The sequence below is a fragment of the Oncorhynchus keta genome, chromosome 14 (genome assembly GCF_023373465.1).
Source record: "Oncorhynchus keta strain PuntledgeMale-10-30-2019 chromosome 14, Oket_V2, whole genome shotgun sequence".
Taxonomy (NCBI): Eukaryota; Metazoa; Chordata; class Actinopteri; order Salmoniformes; family Salmonidae; genus Oncorhynchus; species Oncorhynchus keta.
Window position 1 is genome coordinate 75,626,014 of NC_068434.1, and position 25,567 is coordinate 75,651,580.

A 25,567-nucleotide genomic window follows, 5' to 3' on the forward strand; every position below is an offset into this window, starting at 1 on the left:
ACAAGAATTACCACCAACCGATGAAAATCAAAAGTAGTACGACAAAGGATAGTGTCACCTAAGTAGCAATCCTTAATTGCAATGCCTTTGTACATAAAAGCTATTCAGATGTTGAATATGCTCCGCTCTCTTTAATACCCCATATGTTCAAGACAAGCTTTGCTTTCACTCATAATTCTCCCTTAAAGTGGAGATGCAATGTCTCACATTTTTGGTTACTTTATCTGACAGTTTCAAGTGATTTTTTGCTAAAACAGTATTAACTAATAAAACAATATAATTCCAGAATACTACATTGTATATACACAATTCTATTTCATAATAAGATAATGATATAACAAAGTCTTGAGTTTTGCTCCTTGCCTTCTCCCCTCAGATAAATAGAGACGGTGCCACCAACCTAAATTGGTTATTGCAGCTCCACATCTAGTTAGAATAAACTCAAATGCAATGAGCATTTATTATCTAATTTGTTATTTGCTGGCATTTCATTTCCCAGCCAATTCACACTCATAATCAGATGGCAATTAGCGAGGCATGATTCAGTGGGTGCAGACGCTCCCTCTGTGTTCTCATCCAAACACTGCTTCTTTCATGACACCTGCACGCTCAGTACAACACAGTCTGGAGAAGTCATTATTTTATTCCAAATAAAATCTTATTTAGTTCATTTGAAACAGCATTTCTAATTCCATCAGCAGTCTTTGCAAAATGTAATAAAACTTCATTTTTTTCCTCCATTACTTAAAAAAAAAAAAAAAAGAAATGTTTTCCCTCAAGGCTTTTTTTTTTACAGCTCTGTGGTTTGAGATGATAATGATATATCAACACATGGGCCAGCCTCCTCAAACAACTGGTTTTGCATATGAACAAAAAAAACTCACTATGAACATTTAAGAATCTTTAATTCACACTAGTAATAAAATTGCATTACATTTCATAAAATAAATGTTCCAGTTTATATATACAGAGAAAACAGACTGTACATACCCTCCAAGGAAACGTTCCCGAAAGGGGAAAAGAATAAACAAACCCAAAACAAACGTCACAAAAACATACAAGCAATACAGTGCTCAGCTACAGGCACAACTGTACATCAAAACTTGTAACTGCTCAGTGTTGGGGTGGGAAGGGGCAAGGGTGGGAAGGGGAGGGGCAAAAAGTAGTACATTTACAATAGAGTCCTTATGGACTGATAAAGGGCTATTTAAAAAGTATTGCAGGCAAGCAGACAGACTCTCCTCTTTCCAAGTGCAGCCGAACATCCATGGCATCATGTGTAAGTACGGCGGGCCGAGGGTCCTGGTCACTGCCACTGGGCCCGGCTATTGAACCTGCGTCTCAAAGCTGCCGTTCAGCTGGCCCTCCTCATAGTCCATCTGACACAGAATCATGTTGTTCTTAAGGAAAAACTTGTCCCCTACACAAAACCTGCCAGCCAGGAAAACACAAAGGCAAAGCATTAATAAAAAGGAGGACAACGTGGGGAGACAAAGGAGATTAGTAGAGGACAATATGACAAGAGTTATTTGTGTTGACAGGCTGATAATGATAGCATTGCTCTAGGAGAAGAATGTGATTGATTGAGATCAGCTGTTAAAGGCGATGGCCATTGCTGCTCTCTGGGCTTTGATTGTACCCGTTTGGCGACGTCACTTGTTTGCAAATGCCATTGTTCCTTGTGTGGGGTAGCCTAGTGGTTAGAGCGTTGGACTAGTAACCGAAAGGTTGCAAGTTCGAATCCCCGAGCTGACAAGGTACAAATCTGGTCCCTGAACAGGCAGTTAACCACTGTTCCTAGGCAGTCATTGAAAATAAGAATTTGTTCTTAACTGACTTGCCTGGTTAAAAAAAAGCCCCTCTGATGGTCACTGAAGGTGTGGTTTCAAATACAAGTAGATTAAAACATTTTTTAAACTTTCATTTCAAATCACGACTGACGTCCAATGAAAGCAGGCCCTCCCAGGCTTGGAAAACAAGAAAAGCACCACACCGGTTTCCAAGGAAACCCTGCCACAGGGAGAGCTTTCCATACACCAGTTTGGGTGCCAACTTGTATGAATTTGTCTCTAGATTTCAAGTCAATTGAAGAAAAAAACGCACACCCAAGTAGGCCTTGATTTTTATTTAACATTTATTTAGCTAGGCAAGCCAGTTAAGAACAAACTCTTATTTACAATGACGGCCTACCGGGAAACAATGGGTTAACTGCCTTGTTCAGGGGCATCCTTTTTAAATGGTGGTGCTTATGGACTGTACGACACACAGCTTCATAGACAGAATGAGTGAAGATAAGAGCAGCCGTACTGATGGCAGGGCTGCTTATCAGGCTGGGCCACAGTAATGTGTTGGGCAGGCTGAGGGCTGGCAGAGGGGCAATGGCTGTGGTATCAGTGAGCCAGTAAAGCCTGGCCACATGAGTGGCTGCAGCCAGCATTCCCATACCCCAGCCAGATGCTCACCATGGTTACTGACTCATCCCCATGGAAGGTTAGAAGGTTAATGTGCTTGTGCTGTATGGATGGAGAGGGTCACAATGCCTCATGTTTAGCAGAGTCTTCTCTGTGCTGCACTGTTATGGGATTGTTGCATTGTGAGGAGAGTATGTATGGATGTAATAGTGTAGAGTTCAGAAGTGAGGAGAGGTCGGGACCTAGGACAGAGTGAGCAAGGCTTTTGCACATGTGGGTCACTAAGGTGTCTAGTTAACATTCCTGGACAGAATAGCATACAGTATTAATATAAAATAAACAATTTTGTCTGTTTAATTCCACTACCCTGTAGTGTGGTACCCAAACTAGTGAGGCATGTTCCTGTAGAGTGGCCTCTTGGAGGTATATTGCTGTGGTTTAAAGTGAACCTTTCAACTAAAACATTGTGAGTGTTGAGTGTGATGGCATTGGTCTGGCAGCTATACCACTTTGATACATGAGCAAATTTTGTTCCCCTCGAGTTTATAATCCCAGTTGTTTCTAGTCACAAAACAAACTAATGGCAGGGTCAACATAGAACATAATTAACAGTGTTGCTAATGAAATGCAGCACGTGTGTACTTTCAAAATGGGAAGACAGACAAACAAAAAAAATCTGGATTTACACAGACAGTCGGAGTTAGGTTTCTGACCCCAAAACAGATCTGTTGCACCTCAAGGGGTAGGTTTTTTGTTAAATGGCTAACTAGTTTGAGCTAATGGCCATTTCAGAACAGCATTACATATTTGAAAAATCTCATGACACAGTTGTGAGCTCTCGCTCTCCTTACCTCTGGTTACAAAGCTGACAGGCAAAACAGTCCAAATGGTAAACATTATCTCTGGCTCTCATCACCATTTCAAAGGCTGGGATCAGTTTACTGCAGGCAGCACAGTTCCCTGTTGTACCGAAGAGCCTGGAAGAGAGAGAGAGAGAATACAGACAGATTAACATACCTTCCTTAGCCTTCATGCAACAGAGGAGCGAACAAAAAGTAAAAGCCAAGAGAAAAAAAAGAAAGAATGGTGAAAAACAGACAAATCTGAACATCTCATGTAATACACAAATCTATCTTGGCACACACTTGATATTTTTTGTTAATGAGGGCTACAAACCTAGATGTTAATTCTTTTGCTAATGATCTAATTAAAATGGTCACATGGTTCTAATCCCCTTCTTCAAAGCCTTTCTCCTATCACATAGCAAAAGCAATGAAAACAGGTCTGAGGCAACCAATTGAACTGTTGAAAGTTTTATTTTAAAACCAAAGTACCTAATGAGACTTGCTCCAACCAAAGCCAGCTGGATTTTAAACAAGAGGCTAAATTCTATAATGTAGTCAAACATTCAAAAGATTCCTGTTGCAAGGATACTGCCTTGATCCCCTCTGTTTCATTCAGAGACTGCCTGGGAGAATGGCGGGGAGACCTGGAGAGGTAACTAGATGTTCGGCAGTACACTGAACAGACGCACAACTCACATTTCACTGCTGTTTGTTTAAGCTTATTAGATAGGAGGCAAACGATGAAGGTCACAAGCAGAGCAAGAGGCACTGGTGTAGATCTTTCTCCTCAAAGCAAAGCAAAGGCAACTCCACTCCAAAGCCTGCAGCCCCTAGTCACATTCCCAAGCGTCTGCCCTTATGTTTAATTTAAAGATTTTTTGAATCAGATAGACTTGTACATTCTGCAGGCAGAAAAGGGACAGCGCCTGGGCAGCTTTGAGAGAGAGGGATCAGGCAGGCGACAGCAGATTGCCACTCTGGACAGTATGTTAAACACTTTCCCAAAGTTGTGGGCTCAGAGAGTCAGACGGAGAGAATAGTCAAGTTGGTATCCCCTCTCCATATTAGTCTCTGTCGGCTGCTCTCCCCTTGTCACAGAAAACATATCCCTCCAGCAGACCCAGGGTCTAATTAGAGCACACTGCCCCAGAGGAGAGGACTGCTGCTGGTGCCTTAGACTAGAGAAAGAGAGCGAGACAGAGCTGTTTGGTTCTAATAGATACGAAGTGTTGAACAAAGTCATTGTTAGAACTGGTTACTGTTCCAGTAAAGTGTGTTGATATAGACCTCTGAACGCTGAGCTTTCCATGCCACCCGGACGATGGTGCTGCTGCTCAAACCCACTTGGTAAAATGATTGTTGTCAGGCTTTTAGATTTATTAATGTTATATATTAGTGATTTCTTTCCTTTAAAAATGAAAAGATGAAAAGGACTCAGTCTTCTGTATGGATTCTGTTATTATCAGCATCTGCATCAGTTCTAGCTCAAACTAAACCAGGCTGTTATCATCTCTGTGGTCTGACTCAGACCTAGTCTGTCCTTCTGTGTGTGTGCTGACCCTGCTACTTGACTGGCCCTGTGAATATGGATGCAGTATTGTATGCTTCCCAGGGGACATGTCAGTGATGTAAAGCCATTATGTAGGTTATGTTTCAATGTTATGGAGTGTGGGCCCTGGGCTCTGGGTGGTTGATATAGGGACAGCAGCGCACTTTGAGTAATAGACCGAGACACTGTGCTGACCATTTAGTGGGAGTGCACTGTGGAATAGGGGACTACAGAGACCAGCATGCATAGCACTAGGGAGAGCTGGTTGGGAATGAGGATCACAACACCTTAATGGTGATTCACCATAAAGTAGAGATTTGAGTTATTTTAAGAACGATTACAAATCATAGAATATTTTCTGCTAAATTCCCATGATGCAGTTACATTTTCTTGTCTGTTTGGATTAAGGAAAGTCAATATCCTCAACTGGAATACAAATTATTTGACATGAATACAATTTTTCCCAGTTAGCCCAGTATGAATGCTGCGGAAAATTTGAGGGTAGACTACATTGACCCTCACTACAGCCAACTTGGTTTGTTAAGTCATTTTTTGGGGCAGGGTTTGAAGCACAGAAAGGGCCCAGTTTAAAAGTGGTTAATTTAAGTGGATAAGAGGGTTACAAATACTAATTTGAAAGGTCACCCACAAACTGAGATATTATATAGCTTCAAAATCCATCCCATTGTAAGATAAAGTGAAACCAGCCATTACCATGGTGAGGCCGTTTTAGTGGGACTTTCCACCTTCATATTCTTGTCTTAGTTGTGAAATGACCTGTCACGGCATATCTATTCAATAGCACACAGTATGATTGTCAAATAATTGAAATGATACCTGAAATTTTAAATGATCAACAGAATGAAAAAAATCTAAAATAAATGCATATTAAACAAAAAGGCAGAATAGAACTGTTCACTGCCAAGATGGAGAAAATATATGCAGCGTTAAGAGAAAATAACAAAACAAAATAGTTAATAATGGAAGTATTTTTCTTCCACTGATGTTCACTGGTTGAAATCAAATGAACTGTCATTAAAGTTAGAGCCTCTCCATTGTTCCACTCCTTCAGTTATTGTGTGATTTAGCGTGGATCTGGAGACCGTGTGTGCTTTCTTTAGCTGTTTGAACTTGCTGCCCGCTAACTTCAGACTCTCCCCTGCATGCCGGCATCATCTGCATGTCTTCTGTTTCATTGAGATTGGACTTGAGATCTTCAAGTCTTCTACTCTGTTCTAAGATCAGATTCACCGCTCCATTTACAGTTTGTCCGGATTTCATAGAAAGGTTCTGTATTAAGCTACTGTATTAATGCACGTAGCGTGTTTTGACCTTCCTCAACAGTTGTGTCTTTTGAAGGTGTAAAGCTTGCTATAATATATATTTCAAAATGTTGCCAGAAAATGTTTTCACACTGGCGAGGAAAAAGTAACTGTCTTATTATAGTTTTTATTTTCATGTTTTATCTCAGTGGGTGGCAGAGACGTTTGACATACATTAATACATCCACAGATAATAAGATGTTTTAATTACGGTTTAATATCTACTTCCATTGCAGCGCCGTTGGTACTGCATAACTTACAATGTCCATTAGCTTGAAAAAAAGTGCTTTTAAAATTTCAATTAAAAGCGCTCTACTTTGATAAGTAGATGACTGATACAGTCTGTTCCCCCTAAAATATTTGTCAGTTAGAAGATAAAACGATGTCAGGCTTGGGGATTGGCCGATCAAAAGCATGACTGGCTTGTCAACCTTCTTTGGCGAGGTCGCCAGATCCTGAGTCCTAGACAAAAATGAAACACCTAATTAATCTATTGTTCTCCGTGATATTGAAAGTGTGGTAAAACTGCTATTAAACCAACCCAGTCTTTTACAACGAAGGGAATAGAATGTCAAGTGAATTCAGAAACTTCTGATCTGAGGTTTTAGAAGACGCTGCTGGCAGGCCAGGCAGGGGAGAGCGGGGGAAGGGGCGTGCACAAGATGTTACCGGTGCTCCTGAGCTCCTGAAGGACGAACACAGACGGAGCTCCTATCATAATTAATGTGCGCATGGCAGGGCTCCAAACCCAGGGAAATAAATAGTGTTTGATCCACCCTGGCTGCATGTCCCTAATGAACTGCAGCTCCATACATGAGGATTCCACTTCATTAATGGAGGTGAGGGGAAGCGTTCCTCTCTCCGTGCAGGACGGGGGCTCTGTGAGGGGATTACAAGGCCGTATGGAGCCTGCGTCACCTACTTTAAAACTATGAGCTAAAACAGTCTCTTCCCTTGCTGCTGAGAAAGGGAACGTTTTTAATTTGTTCCATAATAGAATTCATCTCAAACATCTCCAGCCATTAAGTTGCATGCATTTGTCTCAGGCTGAAGAGCAGATGAGTGGGCTGGATTTCATTAGGCCATCGGGGTCCAGGCATAAACACACACAGAAAGCCCATCTCTCCCTTGCTTCCTCCCTCTCATTCTAGCCCCCTCTGCCCCTCATTTTCTTCCCTCTCTCACCTGGTCTTGCTTTGAGTTTGCTTTCTGCAGAGCTGCCTGTCAGGCCAGTTAGCCCCTTCTGGCCTGTGCCATTGGAACACATTTTCATCAGGGAGCTGATGTCCACGATAAGGCCTTCATAATGGGAGAAGAAATCAATCAGATAGAGGGAGGGAGAAGCCGGCCCTTTTAAGGGATCATATTTAACCATATCAAAAGTGCCATTCTTGGCTTAATAATTTTTGCCTTCTCTTGTCATTTGCGCCGTTTATTATGACCTCATCTGCACCTTCCGGGGGCAGCAGCAGTTTAGTGAACCTCTCTCACTGCATCTTAACAGCATTAACTCTTGGTGGGAGCTGATGGATGGTAATGGCTCCTCTCAACGCCCGGCTCCTAAGACCCTCTCGGTTGGGACCTGCTGGTAGGGCAGGGTGGGAGAGGGAGGGGAAAGACAGGGAGAGGCCAGGGGCAGCAAGGTCTCTAGGCTGGCCCCCAGGGGATGGTCTCAGGGATAAATGGTAGGATCTCATTCGGAAGCCCCAGGGAATGTGACTTAACGCCCAGGAAATGATCATGTTTAATTTAGGAAACAGATGGCAGGGTACAGGGGGAAAACATTGAGCCACAGACACTAACGTTGAAGCTAGCCTGCCTGGAGTCGTCCCAGAACACAACATGACCCATCTCTACTGTTACTGAAACCAGGTCTGTACCGCGAGGGGAGAGAGTGCTGTGTTCATGTAAACAAGCAACAAAAAAATTGAAACAGAAAAATGTTTTTAAAGAGCTAAAAACATACAAACGTGGAATTGGAAACTTTCCGCTCTCTGCCTTCCCAAGGCTTCAGATCAGAGCTTGGAGAGTCCATATGGCATAATGGGATTCAGGCTTATTGACACACATCTAGTCAGCATCGATATCCTATAATGAGGAACAAACAGGCGCTTGATCTGCAAAACAGCCTGGGAGGAAATGTCTTCTAAAAGCTCGAGAAAAACACTGGTTCTACATACAAATGGACCCAAATAGAGAGCTCTAGTGAGAGGCAGGTTCATAGACATTCATGGTGGTGTTACCCTAGCAGTAGTGAGAAGCTGACACAGCCCTAGGTGGGCGTGGCCTTTCTGTTCTATGAGGCGACTGACTGTGGCTTCTCTTACCTCAGGTAGTCCCCTACGACAGAGGATGAGGTTGGCTTTCGTGTGTAGAGGGTGGAGCCCACCTCCCCAGGCGACAGTCACAGCAGGCACATTTCAGACAGTCCTCGTGCCAGTATTTGTCCAGGGCCTTGAGCAGGTAGCGGTCTTTAATCTTGCGATTGCAGCCAGCGCACCCCTTCTGTTTCCCTTTGGGCTGGACGGAGAGCATCGGCACACCTGTAGCGATAAGGAGACAAACGCGGCGTGATTCACTGCCCAGGAACACCAGTGACTTTTCATGTTCTCTTTTTGATAAGGCTGCTGCTGCAGCGTCTGAGGGCAGCAGAGCCTCACGAGAGAGAGGGCCACAGTGCACTGCCTCTGCTAATATGCATTAACATGAACACTCTTCCGTTCAGATAGGCACACAGATCACATTGGACTACATTCACACCAGGTAAACCACACTAGGCAGACAGGCCTACTGATTATTTGAAGCTGTACTCGTAACAGAGTCACAGACAGACCTCATATTGTAGCGTGGTATTTACAGCATGCTGTATATTATGTTAGTCACCTACCATTTCATCAGCGCTCATTGCTCTGAACTGTCCACAGCTGTAAAAGCTTCTCATGGGCTTTGTTTGGTACAGATTATTAACCTTTTAAAACGCCTCTGACCACAAGAACGCTGCTCGCAGACCCCAGTGAGATATGTTATGGCCTAAGTGCCTCTCAGCGCGCACTCACACAGACACACCACGCTCGCTCGCTGCATTACAGCCTTTCCTTCTTTTACACTTATCTGTACTCATGTGTCAGCAACGAGCGAGCCTGAGTAACTAAACCCGCAAATTGCCCCGCTGTCACGCTGGTCCCCTTTAAGTGTGCCTTTTAGCCTCCTAAAGGACAAATAAAGTCCATTTAATAACTGCACTAAACACTAATAGTCTATGTGTGGTTGACATTTGTGTTTGGACTAAAAGCCCCCCTCAGGCCACTACTGGTACAGAGGCAGTGGCAGGCGGCACCCCTCCATAGCACTAACAGGTCTGCCACAGCTGAAAGCACAGGACAACAGCTCTTAAGACACTCTCACACACTGAGCTATTGATCTGTCTAATAGAACACACGACGGCCACCGCTCGCCTCTCTGCTTTCAAAACACATTTCTCTCAAAAACCGGACGCAGCCTGCGTCACAGGGAGGGAGGACGGCCATCGTTTTGTATGTGGGTGCCTATAAAAACGGCAAATGCCCGATGGTTTAAAGACATGGTATGCTGGGAGGCTTTCTTTGAATTTCATAGCTTTTTCCCGCTGTAACATTTATATAACTTTAGTACATTTTCTAGATGTTTTGTCTTTATCCTCGGAGGTGTGATCGGTTGCTGGTGTTGTGTTCTAGTGGAGACAGTTGTTATTGACCTACAGTATATTTGTCAGAGAGATGGCAGTTACAGGAGAGTAGTGCTCTAATGTGTGTTGATGTCCTCTAGTTGTGTTTGGATGTCAGTGGTGTTGTGCAGCCACCCTGTAGTTTCACTGGAACCATAGTTGTTATTTCCATGATAAACAGAGCCTCTGCTGGTAGCTAGGCAGTTGTATCACCCAATGCCCCCTGATTCTCCTCTCTGAGCATGTCGTTTGCCCCTGCACAAAAACCCTCAGCACTTTGTTCTGCTGAATACCAAAGCACATGTTCCTGTCTCTATTCCTTTGTCTTTCCCTCCGTCTCCCACACACGCCTTATTGATCCAGATTTGTTCAGCCATTTCTGACCATCAGTAATACTGTGAATGTAATACAATTAGCATCTCCCCTTTTAAAATAAGGGAAAGGGAGCGGGTGAGCTTGTTAGTTAAATTGATGGCTTTGGTTTGTATGTGAATAAGAGCTCTGGTGGTATTCAGCCTTCGTCCCATTTCTTTATCACAAGTGGAAAGGGGAGGCTAATTGGTCCAGCGCTGGTGATGGGAACCATCAATTAGTGTTCTGCCTACCCTCCAGCTCCCTCACCTCCTCCCTCCCCAAAACGGGCCCCTTGAAGCTGGCGCATTAGGATCACAAAACCCGCTATAAATACCAATGTTCTGTGTAAATGAAGCTAAAAGCTTCAAATTGAAGCCACACTAGCTAAGGGTGGTCTGTTCTACCTGCATCTCATGGCTTGTTAGAGGAGCTCTCTGCAGGTATGCCAACAGTGCTCGCCTGTCAGCCTTCCACAGAACTAAAAACAGTCTTAATGAGGAGAGAGAGTGCTGTGTGTGTGTGTGTGTGTGTGTGTGTGTGTGTGTGTGTGTGTGTGTGTGTGTGTGTGTGTGTGTGTGTGTGTGTGTGTGTGTGTGTGTGTGTGTGTGTGTGTGTGTGTGTGTGTGTGTGTGTGTGTGTGTGTGTGTGTGTGTGTGTGTGTGTGTGTGTGGTTTGTGCATGCGCATAGCAAAACAAAAATCGGGTTTCCTCAATTCCCTCAGGGATCACAAAAAATCTTTAATTTACCTTTTATGACAGCTAATTAGTTATTTTTACTCAAAATCTTTGCTTTAAATAAGAGAACTAATTATACACAAAGGTCGTTCCCCACCTCCAGAGAACCACTCATAATTGGTTTAGACCACCGCCCCCCCACATACCATCTACCCACCCTGTTACATAACATGTGTGCTTTACATCAACTCTGCAAAGGAGGGGGTTTAACCCCTTCTATGGAATGACTGTACAGCACGTCCCCTGTTTCAGCCTCTTTGAAGCTCTCCCTATGTTGAGAGAGGCATCCTAAACATCAACGTGGCAATGTTCTATTCCCTAACCCAGATTTGAAACTGCAGTGAGTCCGACACTCCTCCCCACCACCATGTACACAGTGCCCCTCTATGGGCCTGAGAGTGCTGCCTGAACAGAGGAAAAGCCTCAGATACATTAGGAAGCCAGGATGCTTACTGCACAGATCCTGCTGTCTCGGGAAGAAACATGTGCTTGATGTCATCTACCAAAACTGCCTGTGGAAAATTGCCTCAGAAAACTCCAGTAGTAGCTCACACTGCATGTAGCATTTCTAAACAAAGAGTAGTGACAGAATAAATGAATGTATAAAACAAATGTCATGTCAATTTCCTTAATACCAGGAGAATAGTTGTTTGCACCTGTCACCACACTTAGTACCATGTGAAATCCCTGAGTGGAACAACGCTTCCCAACCTGCCGAGAACAAAAAGTTACATTATAAAAGGAAACGGCAGCAGCCGAGGCAGCCTCCACTTAATCAATCCATTTAACAGTGCCACTGACCTTCCCGTGTCATTTGGTGTCCCAAAAACGTGGCTCGCTAGACCATAATTCATATTCCAACAGAATGCATTTTTTTGTCTTTTAAAGACGGATCTTGCCTTGCCAAATATTTTCCCTTAGAAAGAAATTAATTTACCATTAATACTTGGTGTAAGGTCTGTCATCTCAGTCTTTTCCACCCCTCTTCTTTTAAAGACCTTATCTCTTAAGAATATGTTATGTTGAGCATTTGCTCAGTTATGATTTTTCTCCCTTCATTGAAACGGTCAGACCATGTACTTTCCATTATAGAGATAGAATCAGGATGCTATGTAAGCCCCATTTCTAGATCCAGTTTTTACCGCTATCTAAAAATAGAATCTATGTGGTAACCCTTTTTGATGTATTTAACGTTTTAAAAGGAAAATAAACTGTTCGGTGCACTCGAGAAACGTTTTAAAAGGGAAAACAAGCTGTTGCACTCGAGGAAACGTTTTAAAGGAAAACAAGCTGTTCGGTGCACTCGAGGAAAGCGTTTTAAAGGAAAACAAGCTGTTCGGTGCACTCGAGGAAACGTTTTAAAAGGAAAACAAGCTGTTGATTGCACTCGAGGAAACGTTTAAAAGGAAACAAGCTGTTCGGTGCACTCGAGGAAACGTTTTAAAAGGAAAACAAGCTGTTCGGTGCACTCGAAACGCGTTTTAAAGCATTGAAATGCACTATCACATCTGCATGGCACATCCTCAGATTAGTGCAAGGAGTGATGGAGAGAGAGAAAGAGGGGGAGGATTTGCCCTCCGATCCCCTTTTTCCTTCTCCTATCATACATCGGCTTGCATGCTAATCTGTTAAATAAGCACGTCTGAATAGAAATGTGTACAGTACATCACTACTCCGGTGGGTGGGGTCGCTCTCTGGAATTAAATACATGTGACCAATTAGGTGGAGTGACACCTTGATGTGACGCAGGCTCCCTCAGTTCCTGCGGAGGGAAGGGGATTAATAGCATCACTCAGGCAGCATCTTGTCTCTGGGAGGCTGGGCTGAGTGGACCTCATCTCTGGGGCGTATAATTACTGCTCCCAGCTCACTGCAGTAAATAAGAGACTGGTAACCGCAATGACAGACGCTGAGAGATGCCCCGAGAAATGACATGCTACATTACTAACAACTGCATTCAAGTGAAACAACGGTGTTCATCATCTCCTCTGTGACTCACTGACTCCTCCAGAAGACATCAGACAGACGCATTAAATCAGGCACTATGAATCTATACACGGATTCCCGTTTAAGCATTGCTCAATAAGGATATGATAGGCTTTGAAACCATCTAACAGATCAACTCTGTATGGGAAAATGAACCATGCGCTCTTGGACAGTATTTCAATTCAGTCATTATAATTTAGTGTTTATTACTAGCATTTCTTTCTACTATGGTGAGTGGGCACAATGAAATCCTAGATTCTGGGTTAGTAAAAGCAGTATTTGATCCTGTTGGTGTAGCCTAACCATTTGAGCTGCTTAACCAAGTAGAATTTCCAGTGAATATTGCAGTGGCTTGGAAGAGTCTGAAGCTGTAAACCCAGGGTTTTGTGTTCCCTCTCTCACTGTAAACGCTGTGGCCATGGCAATCCAGAATAGAATGTTGTCCCAGACAGGGCCGAGGCAGCCGCCATGGAGGTTAATGGGGATCTCAGGCAGATGTCCTGCCATTGTCTGCATGAATCAGCCCCTTTCAATCAGCTCACATCATTACTGTAATTAAGCCTGTAGACACCAATTCTCCTCTATTGCCAAGACAAAACACAAGACATCTGGTCATAATATCAGCTGGAATATAGGCCAGCTGAAAGGAGACAAATGAGTGCATTCAAAATGATAAGCATAATCAAGACTTTGTAGGATCCATATTTGCCTCCGCAGTTGGAGCATATCGCTCCAAGACAGGATAAACACATGCAGTAGTCGTTCACAGGCCAATGCAGTCAATGACACATGGTTTTATATTCAGCACGTTTTAGACTAGTCCTGTGGGTTCTGTCTGGGTGTGATCTCTTACAGTATACTACAGTACAGCCACATTTCCAGACAGTTGTGTTATGAATGCTTGGGTCTGTGAGAAGTGCTTGCTGGGCTTGCATGCTCTGATTATGACATAATTAACAGCCCCGGTAAGTGGGGTAGAGCAGGGCCTGGTGCCGATGAGGGGATTGTTCATTAACGAGATGCACTCGGGCAAACTTTGCAGCTTGCTGCTAATAAGCCCCGGTGAAACTGAGCCTAGCCGTCCCTTGCATTGACCCTGGCCCTGCCCGGGATAAGGGAGAGTTTTGTCTCCTGAAATAATTGCTCTTTTCACAAGTTACAAGTGTCCTGACCCCGTGGTCATCAGCCACTTTCCCCACCATAATTACCCCTGATCCGCTCCAAATGAGACGACCGCATTAGGGCTGCAATAACACTGGCCCGGCTTCAAGCGCGGTGTGGGGAGTCTCAGTAGAGCAGCCTGGAACAGGGCTGCCTTTTCTCCAGGCCGCCGGTCATTTCCATCACGTCAGAGGTGCATTTCTTACACTTGAAGCCAGCATGGGCCCTTTTCTGTGTAGGCAGGGATGCTTACAGCATGATTTGTTAGCTCCTGGTGGCCCCAACTCACTGTGGTTTGGCTGCAGAAACAATCCCTATTAACAGATAACTTCATTAGGTTGTTTTTTCCACACTTTCACCCCTATTATTTTAAATGTATTCACATGGGGTTAATTAAAAAATAAATGTATCAGAGAGATATGGAACAGCTTTCTAATTATATTCATTACTGCTTATTTTGAGATGAGAAACCGGCAGGGTTTCCGAGTTATTACAGAAGCCAACTTGTTCCAACACTTGGTTGTTCACAAGCATGGTGAGATTACAGCTTTGGAAGGTGAGCTGTCGACAGCCCTCACACAAAAGAGAGCGAGAATAAAATAGAGAACGCCCATCGCTCCTAACCCTCGTTATGCAGGGTTAGCTCCAAGAACTTCTGAAGAAGAAAGATCAGGAGAACAATCTGAGAGCTTGGAGAGTGAGGAGGGGGAGGCGTCTGACCTTGTATCCAGCCAATCAACTGTTGTTAGGCCGGTTCTGTTGAGGGCCTGCAGTGTCAGTTTGTTGTTAGTGCTCAGTTAGCAGCAGGCTCAGAGAGCTAGCCTAACGCTACCTTGATAGGCAACCTCTTAAAGGTGGCAGGTAGACTAGTGGTTAAGAGTGTTGGACCAGTAACCTGAAAGGTCGCTGGTTTGAATCCCTAAGCTGGCAAGGTGGACAAATCTATCGTTCTGCCCTTGAGCAAGGCAGTTAACCCCAACAACTGATCCCCGGGCACTGATGACATGGATGTTGATTAAGGCAGCCCACCCACACCACTCTAATTCAGAGGGGTTGGGTTAAATGTGGAAGACACATTTTGTTTGAATGCATTCAGTTGTGCAACTGACTCGGTATCCTCCTTTCCCCTGATTTGCCTGCTGCTAACTCACCCTCTGTTAGGCTAGTTCTCTGAATCTGCTAACTCAATGTACATTAACCTGTTAACTGAGCCTCTTTGAGGCTAGCTCTGAGCCATCTACCTCACCACAGTTCCATTAGGGTGACTGCCAGCAAGGCTGTCAATAACCCGGATGATGAATGCATCTTCATATGTGTGAATTCAATTCATTTTTTCACCGATTGCATTAGCATTTGAATAAGGCGATAAATCCATCTATTCTCCAACCAGATCTTTTCAGAGTTTGATAAAGGGGACAATCGTATCTGCCACTTCATGATTCCTGGCAAAATGTAACCATTAGCACTGTCACAGATGCTTTCCGCCATCCGGCACGGAATAATGCCCAAACACATTTTAGCCCACATTAAAAATGCATTCAGGAGGCATAAATGTAGCCTCTAAAGTTTGTGTCACTCCCAAGGTCAGGAAGTGATGTATGAAATCCCCACTCCCCTGCAATTACAGCACACTTATTATTTCAAAGGATATGCCAGGAGACAGGTGTGCCATTCAGGGTCCGCGGTGAGTCGGAAACGGAGGGAAAAAAGAACCCCACACTGTGGTGAGCCATGTGGGGCGTGTAATGTTGAATAATGAGAATACGCCACGGGGGGGCCAGTTGTTTCAGGGAACGGGCTTCTAACGTCATTTAAGCAGCCCTCACTCCGACACCATGGCTCCGTCTCCTTATGGGGTCAATAATGTGCCAGGTTAGATGTACGGTAAGAGTGTAGGGCCTCAAAGGCCCCGGGATTGTAAGGGGAACCAAGACCGGGTGGTCGCCATTGACAGTCCACACACTGATGGTAGGGTTTGCATTTAGGCAGGGCCCTTGACCTACTGCGGTGGTGTGTTCGCAGGCTAGGAATGCTGTAGGAGTTATTGATATTAGCTTCTCCAGATGTCTTTATAATAGCCAATGTTATTTCATCACAGTCGACATCTTAGATGTGTTACACCTGCCATTCTGGTCTTTATTCTTCAATGCCATTTTTAAAACCCCTAGCACAACTCTTGGGTTAAATGAAATGGCTATTCTATTATTGGGTTGACTAGTCCAGGGGAATCTGTCACATGTTGGTGTTACGGGGACAGAAAAACCTTGCCTGCAAGAGGATAGGTGTGTGCTCGAGCATGCTTGTGTGCATCCGTTATGTCTGTGCGTGTGTGTGTACATGAATAGACGCAGGGGGGTTATTATGTTCCACACTCAGTTACCAATTTCAATTAAAGCTGACCACAATAGTATGTGTGCATGGATCTCAGCTGCCACTCACATCTAATGGATCAAACTGTGGTTGTGTAGGCAAACTCATTGTCAGCAATGATTAAATCCTCAACTTCAATACCCGCTGCCCAATCTCCCCGCTTTCAGGAGGGGAAAATAAACCTGCAATCACAGCCTTTAATTAGTTATTCAACATTTGACTTATTGAAGGTCAACCAATCAGATATTGTTAGTTCTCAGCAAGCACTCTACACTGTTTGCCATTTGTCTCTGTTGTGTTTTAAGTAGCATTGCCCTCCATTTCAGTGTAGACTGGTGTACTGTAGATTTTATGTCTCTGAAGTGCTTGACCTGAATACATTTGTGACATATTGTTTTGGCCAACAATAGTCACTTATAGGCTTTACATTTAAAATGATTAGTATCACAGACTTTGAGAGTACTTGGAAGTGAAAAAGCTTTAGTTGCCGGAACAGAAAATTAAAGGATATCTGCCTTTAAGATCTTAAGTACTTCTGTTGGAAGTGGTTGTTCTTTAGCCTGTCCTCAACTCACTGCATGCCTCCTCCTTATCCTTCAGAATTTACCTCAAATGTGAGGCAGCCAAAAGTGCTGCGCATCTTTCATTATGAAAATGGTATCAGTACAGCAACACCTTTAAAGGAGCACGTCTGAAGGGTTACCGTTTTCAGAAGCTAAAATGTCCCAAAACATTAAAGCAGCTCCCTCATCAGAATGCCAAATTGAACTCACATCCTCAACTGAGAAGCAGTACCTGAGCCATAATTGAGTCACCACACACACACACACACACACACAACCCAGGGTTCAATAATCCCTAGCAGCTTCCAAGAAAACTGAGATCTCCCTGGAAGAGAGAAATACAGTTGAGTTAATGAGTACCGCCAAAGGCCTCCACCCCTACTGAGCAGCACACACGCCAAGTAAACATGAACCAATACGTATCAGGGGACTATTTCAGGAGGGATTATACAAGGTCTTGCAGTTAATAGGCATAACGGCAGATCAATTTCTTTCAAAATGGAAACGTGCATGCACAAACAGACTGGTACAATTATGCCGCAGTATTAAATTCCCACAAATTATTCTTTACAGCGATCACTAGCTCATTTAAACATTCAACAAAACAGCATTCCTTTTCTATGTCTAAATATCTTTCAAGTCCTATTTTGGACCTTTTTCACTGCATTGTGAACTAACAACCTGTTACTGTAAAGTCCAAGGAGAGAGAGGTTGTTGCAGTGACAATACAAGACAACATTTACCAGTAAATGTAACACACGAAACCAATGTACTGTGCAAGAGTATCTGTGCAAGAGCAGTCCACCTCAGACAAGGCATCTCAGCCTTGCAGTGAGAAGTGAGTGATTCCTGCTATAACCAGACGAGTCGGGAGAATAGTATATACTTAAGACCAGAGAAAGTCAATTAAAAACCACCAATTGTAAAATCATCAATATGGAACTGTATAGCCTCTCTCAGTAGAGCATACACAGCATGTACTATTAGGCCCCTGCTGCAGGGCTACTTGAGACACCATCAAGGAGATTTCAAAAGACCAATGTGAAGCAGAATAACACTACTTGTGTATGAATCAAAGGTCAGCAAGCATGTATGACTGGGGCATTACCTCTGTCTGAACACTGAGCGTGTCTGCATTACCTCTGTCTTAGAATTAGGATTTACAATACTAGAATGGACATTAACCTTATGATTTTTTATTTAACCAGGTAGGCCAGTTGAGAACAAGTTCATTTACAACTGCAACCTGGCTAAGATAGCGCAAAGCGCTACAAAACAACAGAGTTACACATGGGATAAACAAACGTACCGTCAATAACACAATAGAAAAGTCTACATACAGTGTGTGCAAATGTAGTAAGAATGGGATAAAGGTCAACCATTTTGGTAAGGGAATTGGTCAACCATGGTTTGCCAGCACTGTGATAGGATTGTGTAAAATAATGAATTTATCTGCACTGTTTGTTAGCTAGCAAGCCAGCCATACAGTTTTAGAGGAATACTTCCATACATTTCTCAAATTAACTGCCATTATGCCAACATTCCATTCAAACAATGCAGTCAATCCACAGCCATACACTGGTTGAAATCAGTTGATGGGACTTAGACAAGATGTAAATGCAACAAGTACTGATACTGTATCATATAGCCTTCACAGCTATCCAAGAAAACTAAAATAGAGACATTTATGGTCCGTTTCATTTACACTTGTGTACAAAACATTAGGAACACCTGCTTTTTCCATGACAGACTGACAAGGTGAATCCAGGTTAAAGTTATGATCCCTTATTGATGTTACTTGTTAAATCAACTTAAATCAGTGTAGATGAAGGGGAGGAGACAGGTTAAAGAATGATTTAAGACAATTGAGACATGGATTGTGTGTGTGCCATTCAGAGGGTGACTGGGCAAGAAAAGATTTAAGTGCCTTTGGTAGGTGCCAGGCGCACTGGTTTGAGTGTGTCAAGAACTGCAACACTGCTGTTTTGTTTAACGCTCAACAGTTTCCTGTGTGTATCAAGAATGTCCACCACCCAGAGGATATCTAGCCAACTTCACACAACTGTGGGAAGCATTGAGTCATAGGCTAGCATCCCAATGGTATGCTTTCACACCTTGTAGAGTCCATGCCCTGACAAACTGAGGCTGTTCTGAGGGCAAAAGGACATGCAATGCAATACTAGGAAGGTGTTCCTAATGTTTTGTACACTGTATTTTAGAGGTTATTTATACAGAAATGTGTTATAAAACCAATATAAACTTCGTAATTATATGACAATAATTCCATTACACAACTTCTGATACATCACACCTTACTTTAAATTGTCCTGCATAAGTCAAATCTGGATTATGTGCCTGCTCGCCTCCCTACCACTGAGGAAGTACAGTTCCCGCTCAGCCCAGTCAAAACTGTTCGCTGCTCTGGCCCCCCAATGGTGGAACAAACTCCCTCACGACGCCAGGACAGCGGAGTCAATCACCACCTTCCGGAGACACCTGAAACCCCACCTCTTTAAGGAATACCTAGGATAGGATAAGTAATCCTTCTCACCCCCCTAAAAGATTTAGATGCACTATTGTAAAGTGGCTGTTCCACTGGATGTCATAAGGTGAATGCACCAATTTGTAAGTCGCTCTGGATAAGAGCGTCTGCTAAATGACTTAAATGTAAATGTAAATGTGTCTACTGGCATTCTTTCCAATTAGACTGGTTTGGATTTCTTCTAGATCAATATGGCTGCCATTTTCACCCCATTTTGGAACTTGGGGTTTATGACATCGAGATCCTATTAAATTACTAGACGGGCTGTCTGGATTCATCTCAAGACTCAAGGTGAGAAATAAGGTTGTTTTGAGAGGTCATAAAAGTTGGTCTAAAATAATCATTCATCTAAAAAGGTTCTCTGTGTAACGTTGGAGTGATGGAGTAGGTATCCTTGGAGCTTTAGAGAATTCCATGTTTACTGACATTGTTTTGCACCCCCCTCCACCACACACTATTTTGAATAAAACAGGTGGATGTTGTGAAGTGCGGGTTGAGTAGAATTTCTAACGACAACAGAAACAGACATTGTCACTCTTTCTTACATGATGCATAGGGAAAATTAATCTTAGTTGTAAGAAGTTGTAATATAACGTGAGAGCATGTGGCCTCTGGATATGATAAAAGGATGCTCGAAGAGCTCAGGAGTGCATCATTGAGTTAGTGTGCCTCTCTGATGAGAGCAGCCATTTGCACCAGAGGAAGGTGGGTGCACTAGGAAATTGCTAACACGTGTCTCAGTCCCCATTCAGCCCTTTGAGCTCCACTGAAATTATGGGAAAGGACATGCATCTTCTGCAGTCACTGATGTGAAACACAATTCTGATAGGGATCTGGTTTGGGGTGGGAGATATCATTGGGTCTGGTGAGAACTGTGTGTTTGCAAGATCATAGTAGATCACACTGAATCAAGCACTCACTGTTTAAAAGTGGTGAAATTAAATTTACTGACATCAAATTCAGTATGTTGGAAGTTAATATTTTTGTTTAAGTGTCATGTTGCATATTGAACAGATAGAGAACAGTTATGGCAGTATATGCATAGAGCGTAGAGGGCACAAGTAGTGAGTGAGAGGTGTGAATGTGTAGTGTGTTTTCCATGCCTATGTCACATTGTAATTGAGTTATAACTGTTGTATGAATGATATCCCTTTGTAAACTGTACATGGCCTGTTTGTCCATATGAGCCATTGCATAACATGTCTTCATTAGTGATAATAACGAATCATTCCGGTTTACAATAGTAGAATGGCAAGACATTTGACCAAGCAAGGTTTACCAGACAGTTGTCCACTGATACGTCAGTGATATCCCCACTGGACTGGGAAGGTATTCAAGTGAAAGAGAAGAGATGTGTTCCAATAAGGAAGCAGGTGGCATGATTAACCATCTTAATAACTAGATGTGACCACACAATATGAAATGTTGAAATAAACTTGTAACATTGTTTACAGCCCAGGGCAAAGGATACAGGTGCAATTTCAATATTTGAAATTGGCAAGTTTAATTTAGAGTAAGAACAAACCAATAAGCTGAAAAAGTAGCAAATACAAGAGAGAAAATTACATTCCCGAGGAGAAAAAGTGAAACGACTTAAGAAATGTATGAAAGTAATCTCCAACTGGAAATTAGAAATCAAACCGCAGAAAGGGAATAACAGAAAATAACTGTCCACTTTCTAAATCAATATGACATAGCTACAAGACAGAATTACCATGGTAACTCCGGTAAAGAATGAAGCAATTCTTATTATTTCAAAATAAAAATCGGAGCCTGAAGCCCAAGTTTTATTACAGTAGCTGACAGATCACGTCTCTGTATTCATTTGAAAAACATTGCTTTATGAATGTACACATTTCATTGGACAGGCTGCTCACGGGGTCGTAAATTAAAGTGCAAAGGTAACCAAGAATTTATCATCAGGTTTTAGGATTGGAGGTTCTCTTCAGCCCAGGTTCTTAGAAAGCCCAGTGGTGCGAATGATCAGCCAAAGACATGTCTACAATGAGGACCCAATTATTTCTGCTGCAGCTGATAGTTCCTAATACCTTGAAGGAAAGAAAATGGCTGAATTGCTTTTTTCCACTAGAATTAGAAGTCAATTGGAAACTTTATATTAGAGGGCAAAAATAAAATGTTCACCTGGAATATTTGGGGAAGGTGGTGCCATTCATTTCTGGAGACATACATATTAAGTAATTTCAGGATGTGGTGCTTTCACACTACACATCTTCAGAATACCAGAAGTACTATATTTTCAGACTGGGTTAATCTGTCAACAGAGTTTTATGGGGAGGTGGTATAGTTAGCTAGGAACAGAATGCCTGAGGTGGACAGAAAGCCTAGTTGATATTCATGACCTACTTGGTATAGCACTACATGTTAGTGATACGAGCAGGTGGTTCCAGTCCACCATCACTGTTTTCACATTTAATGTCAACACACACACACAGCTCATACATGGGGAAATGGTAAAGACCTTTAAACCAATCAATTCCATTACAACTCCAAGTAACCCGTTATTACACTGGAGCTGGATGTCAATGTGAAGTTGAGCCTTGTAGTAGGTCAAACATGAATGTAACATGTGTGAGTGTTTAAAAATAGGTGGAGAGGGAATTGATTTGTATCCTACTTTCTCAAAAGAGATTTCAAAAGTGGGAAACAAGATGAGCTTTTCTCTAGAAGAGAGAGAGCTGTCTGGTTATTTCCCTAGATCGTTGTGAGGCATCAGACCTCCTAGAGACTTCACACATATTCACAAGTTCAGCACTGTTGAAGCCAAAGTGTTTCAATAAAACTCAGGCTGTCAGACTCAACATCTCCTTTTTTCCCTAAGAAAAAATGCCATCATGAGAATAAGTTTCCAACCTATGTGATTCAAGGCAGAAAACAAGATCTTAAAGCTGCATGGTGGTCTTATCCCATTACTGTAGGCTAATATATGCAGCATTTAAGAAGTATGCTGAACTGCCAAGTAGCCCACACACACAGTAGCCTAAACGGCTTTATGCTTAGTATGGACACTGTAAAATGCAGGCAATGTCTCTGAGCCAATGGATCACTAACAGCCTGCTCCAGCTATTGGAAAGCACAGATCCAAGCAGCTCTCTCCCCATCCCTGCCAAAATGCCAGCGCACTTTGTCGGCCCCAGCAAGCAAAGGGTGAAGCTTTTAGGCAATGAGCAGCAGGTGATCTCAGCTTTTCTGCAAGTCCTAATGCTCCTAAAAGCCACTCTCCCTGGTTCTGTAATTGGGCATCAGTAGTTAATGTAGTATTGACTGCATTACATGCTCCTGTGCATCCTTTCCCACTAATGCCATTTGCATCACCTTGTACATTTACCATATTGCTTAGCCAATAGTTGTTAAAAGCATCTGAATCATGAATCATATTGGAAACTTTTAGTAAGACAGACATCAAAAGGAGACAATTTACAGTTGAGTTAATCTGGGTACATTAGCACAACATGGATTCAGCTAGACAGACCAATTTATGTTTCTACTGCAATCCCTTTATTGGTTTTTAGATGGGTAAGTGAAAGGATGCTCAGCTAAGAGATATGAAATATCAATTTTCAAACATAAATAATGGGTCACAATTGCAAGCCATTACTTTAGGGGGAGTCTCTGGCTCAAACCAAATGTGTGATGACAGTATTCTCTGAGATATGACAAGAATAGCCTATTTTAGGTCCTAGAAGGCTGAGGGAAGGTATTAAGTAGCCTACCTATTAAGAATACAGACCTCACCATAGATCAGCTACACAAGTGATAGAAAAAAAACACTTTGGATAGCACTTATACACAAACTGATAACAGAAGTTATGGGATCCAGTTTCACAACAGTTTCTTCCAAGTTTGAGGTTTTTGGTTAGCTTTATCTTTTTGTATGCATTGTATGAAATATGCTACTAAATATCAATTTACACACAAAATAGGACACCAAGAGAAACAGGTTTGCTCTAAAGTAAAAATGAATGGGATTACTTGCTCATTAACCTACATAGCCCATTTCAAAATAGACAGGTATTGCATTAGGAAAGGAAACTGACATCCCTATTGCATGGTGCTATCCAAAATTTGCAATCAAGTTAAAAGCACTCGAATTGCATCTCCCATCCTGTGCTGATGTCAAAGAGCTGCTTCGGTAACTTCAGAGGATGCGAGGAGCACTTTAGGCAGAGGGAAAGCGGTACCATGTTTTACAGCCGAGTTGTGTTGCTAAGGTTGCAATGCCCATCATGTGAACAGTCATCACATAAAGCTCCAAATTGCAGAAGACATGTAGTCTTTCAGAAAAATAGGCGTATGTGTATGTGAGTGCTGAGAACTTATAATGGCTATTTTACTTCAATATCCATGTTCTTCACGACAAAAAAACCCCGCAAATAATTACCACCGGTTATCCAAATAAGTCTACTAGACGTGTCTTTCGTAGACGGGGAATGTGGGTTAACATATATCCTGAGGTAGGCTGGGTTATCTACCTAGTACAAAAACAAACACTGTTCCAATGTGACATCCAGCTGAAATACCCATCATCGGGGGTGTTACTCACTCTCTTCCTTGTCCAACACCATCGTCCTGAGGAACGAGGAGTCCGGCTCCAGACGATCCGTTCTCGGCTCCAGCAGTCTTCACCAGTCGGTGTGCGCAAAGGCTTCTCTTAGAAATGAGCTTTAAAACAGCGACCGAATCGTCCTTATGTGTTCAGCAAGCTGAAAATTCACGAACGTTTGGCTTGTATCTGCGTTAGTAACGGAAACCTTTGTAACATGAACGCGGGTTTGAATGTTATTCTAGGCAATTGATAATATAATGTATCCGTGAAAGAAGAGTGGTCCGCGCTCAGTTTACTCTTACTAAACACAGAAAATTGCCTCTCCGGAGTAAACTGCACTGCAATTTACACCCGTAAAACAATGTTGGTTGGTCTTCGTAAATTCCATACGCAAACAAAGAATGGAAAGCAGTAAAATCTCCTGAGTCTTAACTGTACTCGTATCAAACGCTTAGACTAGACGACAGAGCCCTCCGCGCTGTGAAATTCTCTCCCCGTTCTCATTTGCTCCGAAACTGTAACTATATTCAAGAAATCCAATTCCAGACCTGCCAACTGCTAAAAGCATACTCACACTGCCTTTCTCTCCAATTTATGTGCTGCGCCCGCTCCTGCTACGGAATAAGTGCGCGCAGTTCCCAGAGACCCTCAGATTCCCCTGTTAATTAAATCAATTCATTATGCTCAGATCTGATTAGCAGCCCTTCCCCCCTCTTTGAATCAATTATTCAATACACAAACATAATTGCTTGTGCCAGAGGTGTCTAAGTATTAGCTTATTTAACTCCAAGGACACTAATTACCCCTAGGGCAAGGGAACTTTTCTCATTAATTCTGACAAAACACAAAAGCACAGCTAAGGGAAAGTGTGCATGCGTGTGTCCCGGTGTGTGTGTTGTGCGCGCTCGAGTGTGAGTGGTCTGTCTGTGAGTGCGTGTGCATGCGTCAGTGTGTGTGAGTGAGGGTGCCAGCGTGCGTGTGCCTGTGTATGTCCGTGCTTGCGTGCGCGTGTTTGTGAGTGTGTTTCAGAGAACAGGAAAGAGCAAGACAGAGACGGAGACAAACATACAGTTTTACTATGCAATATTTTTAATTTTGCGCACTACACGTGCATATTATTTCTTGCTTCCCCTATCCATTATTTTCAGGATAGAATAGAAAACGCATAACTTATTGTATTTATCTGGATATTTCTGGGAATGTAACGGCGTGATTAGTGTGTGGTCCAGACCCACTTATCATACATAGATAAACAGTCATTTTATAAGAGACAGCACAACAGATGGCCTGCGTTTTGATTAGTGGGTAGATAGGAGGTTCAGTTTCGAATCTGCTAATTTAATTGTTGGCTGTTATTGCCAAAAAGAAAGTGTTGCTACTGCTTAATGGTGGAACCTTAAATAGCAGTACTTTCACTTGCATTGCGGAGACTGGTAACCAATTAAGGGGGCGATCCAACCAA

The 25,567-nt window shown here is 42.8% G+C and overlaps 1 long non-coding RNA gene and 1 pseudogene across 2 annotated transcripts; both read right to left on the bottom strand.

The window, feature by feature from the left end:
- Positions 1 to 888: 888 nt before the first annotated feature.
- Positions 889 to 25,567, bottom strand: part of LOC127907371 (rhombotin-1-like) — a 79,007-nt pseudogene continuing 54,328 nt past the window's right edge.
- On the bottom strand, positions 6,348 to 7,825 carry LOC127907372 (uncharacterized). Of its 2 annotated transcripts, none has more exons than XR_008064285.1 (3): positions 7,581 to 7,825; positions 7,313 to 7,426; positions 6,348 to 6,589 (listed from the first exon to the last, which is right to left on the bottom strand). It is a non-coding gene; the product is annotated as an uncharacterized LOC127907372 (long non-coding RNA). The 2 variants fall into 2 exon arrangements; XR_008064284.1 differs by having other exon boundaries at positions 7,570 to 7,825.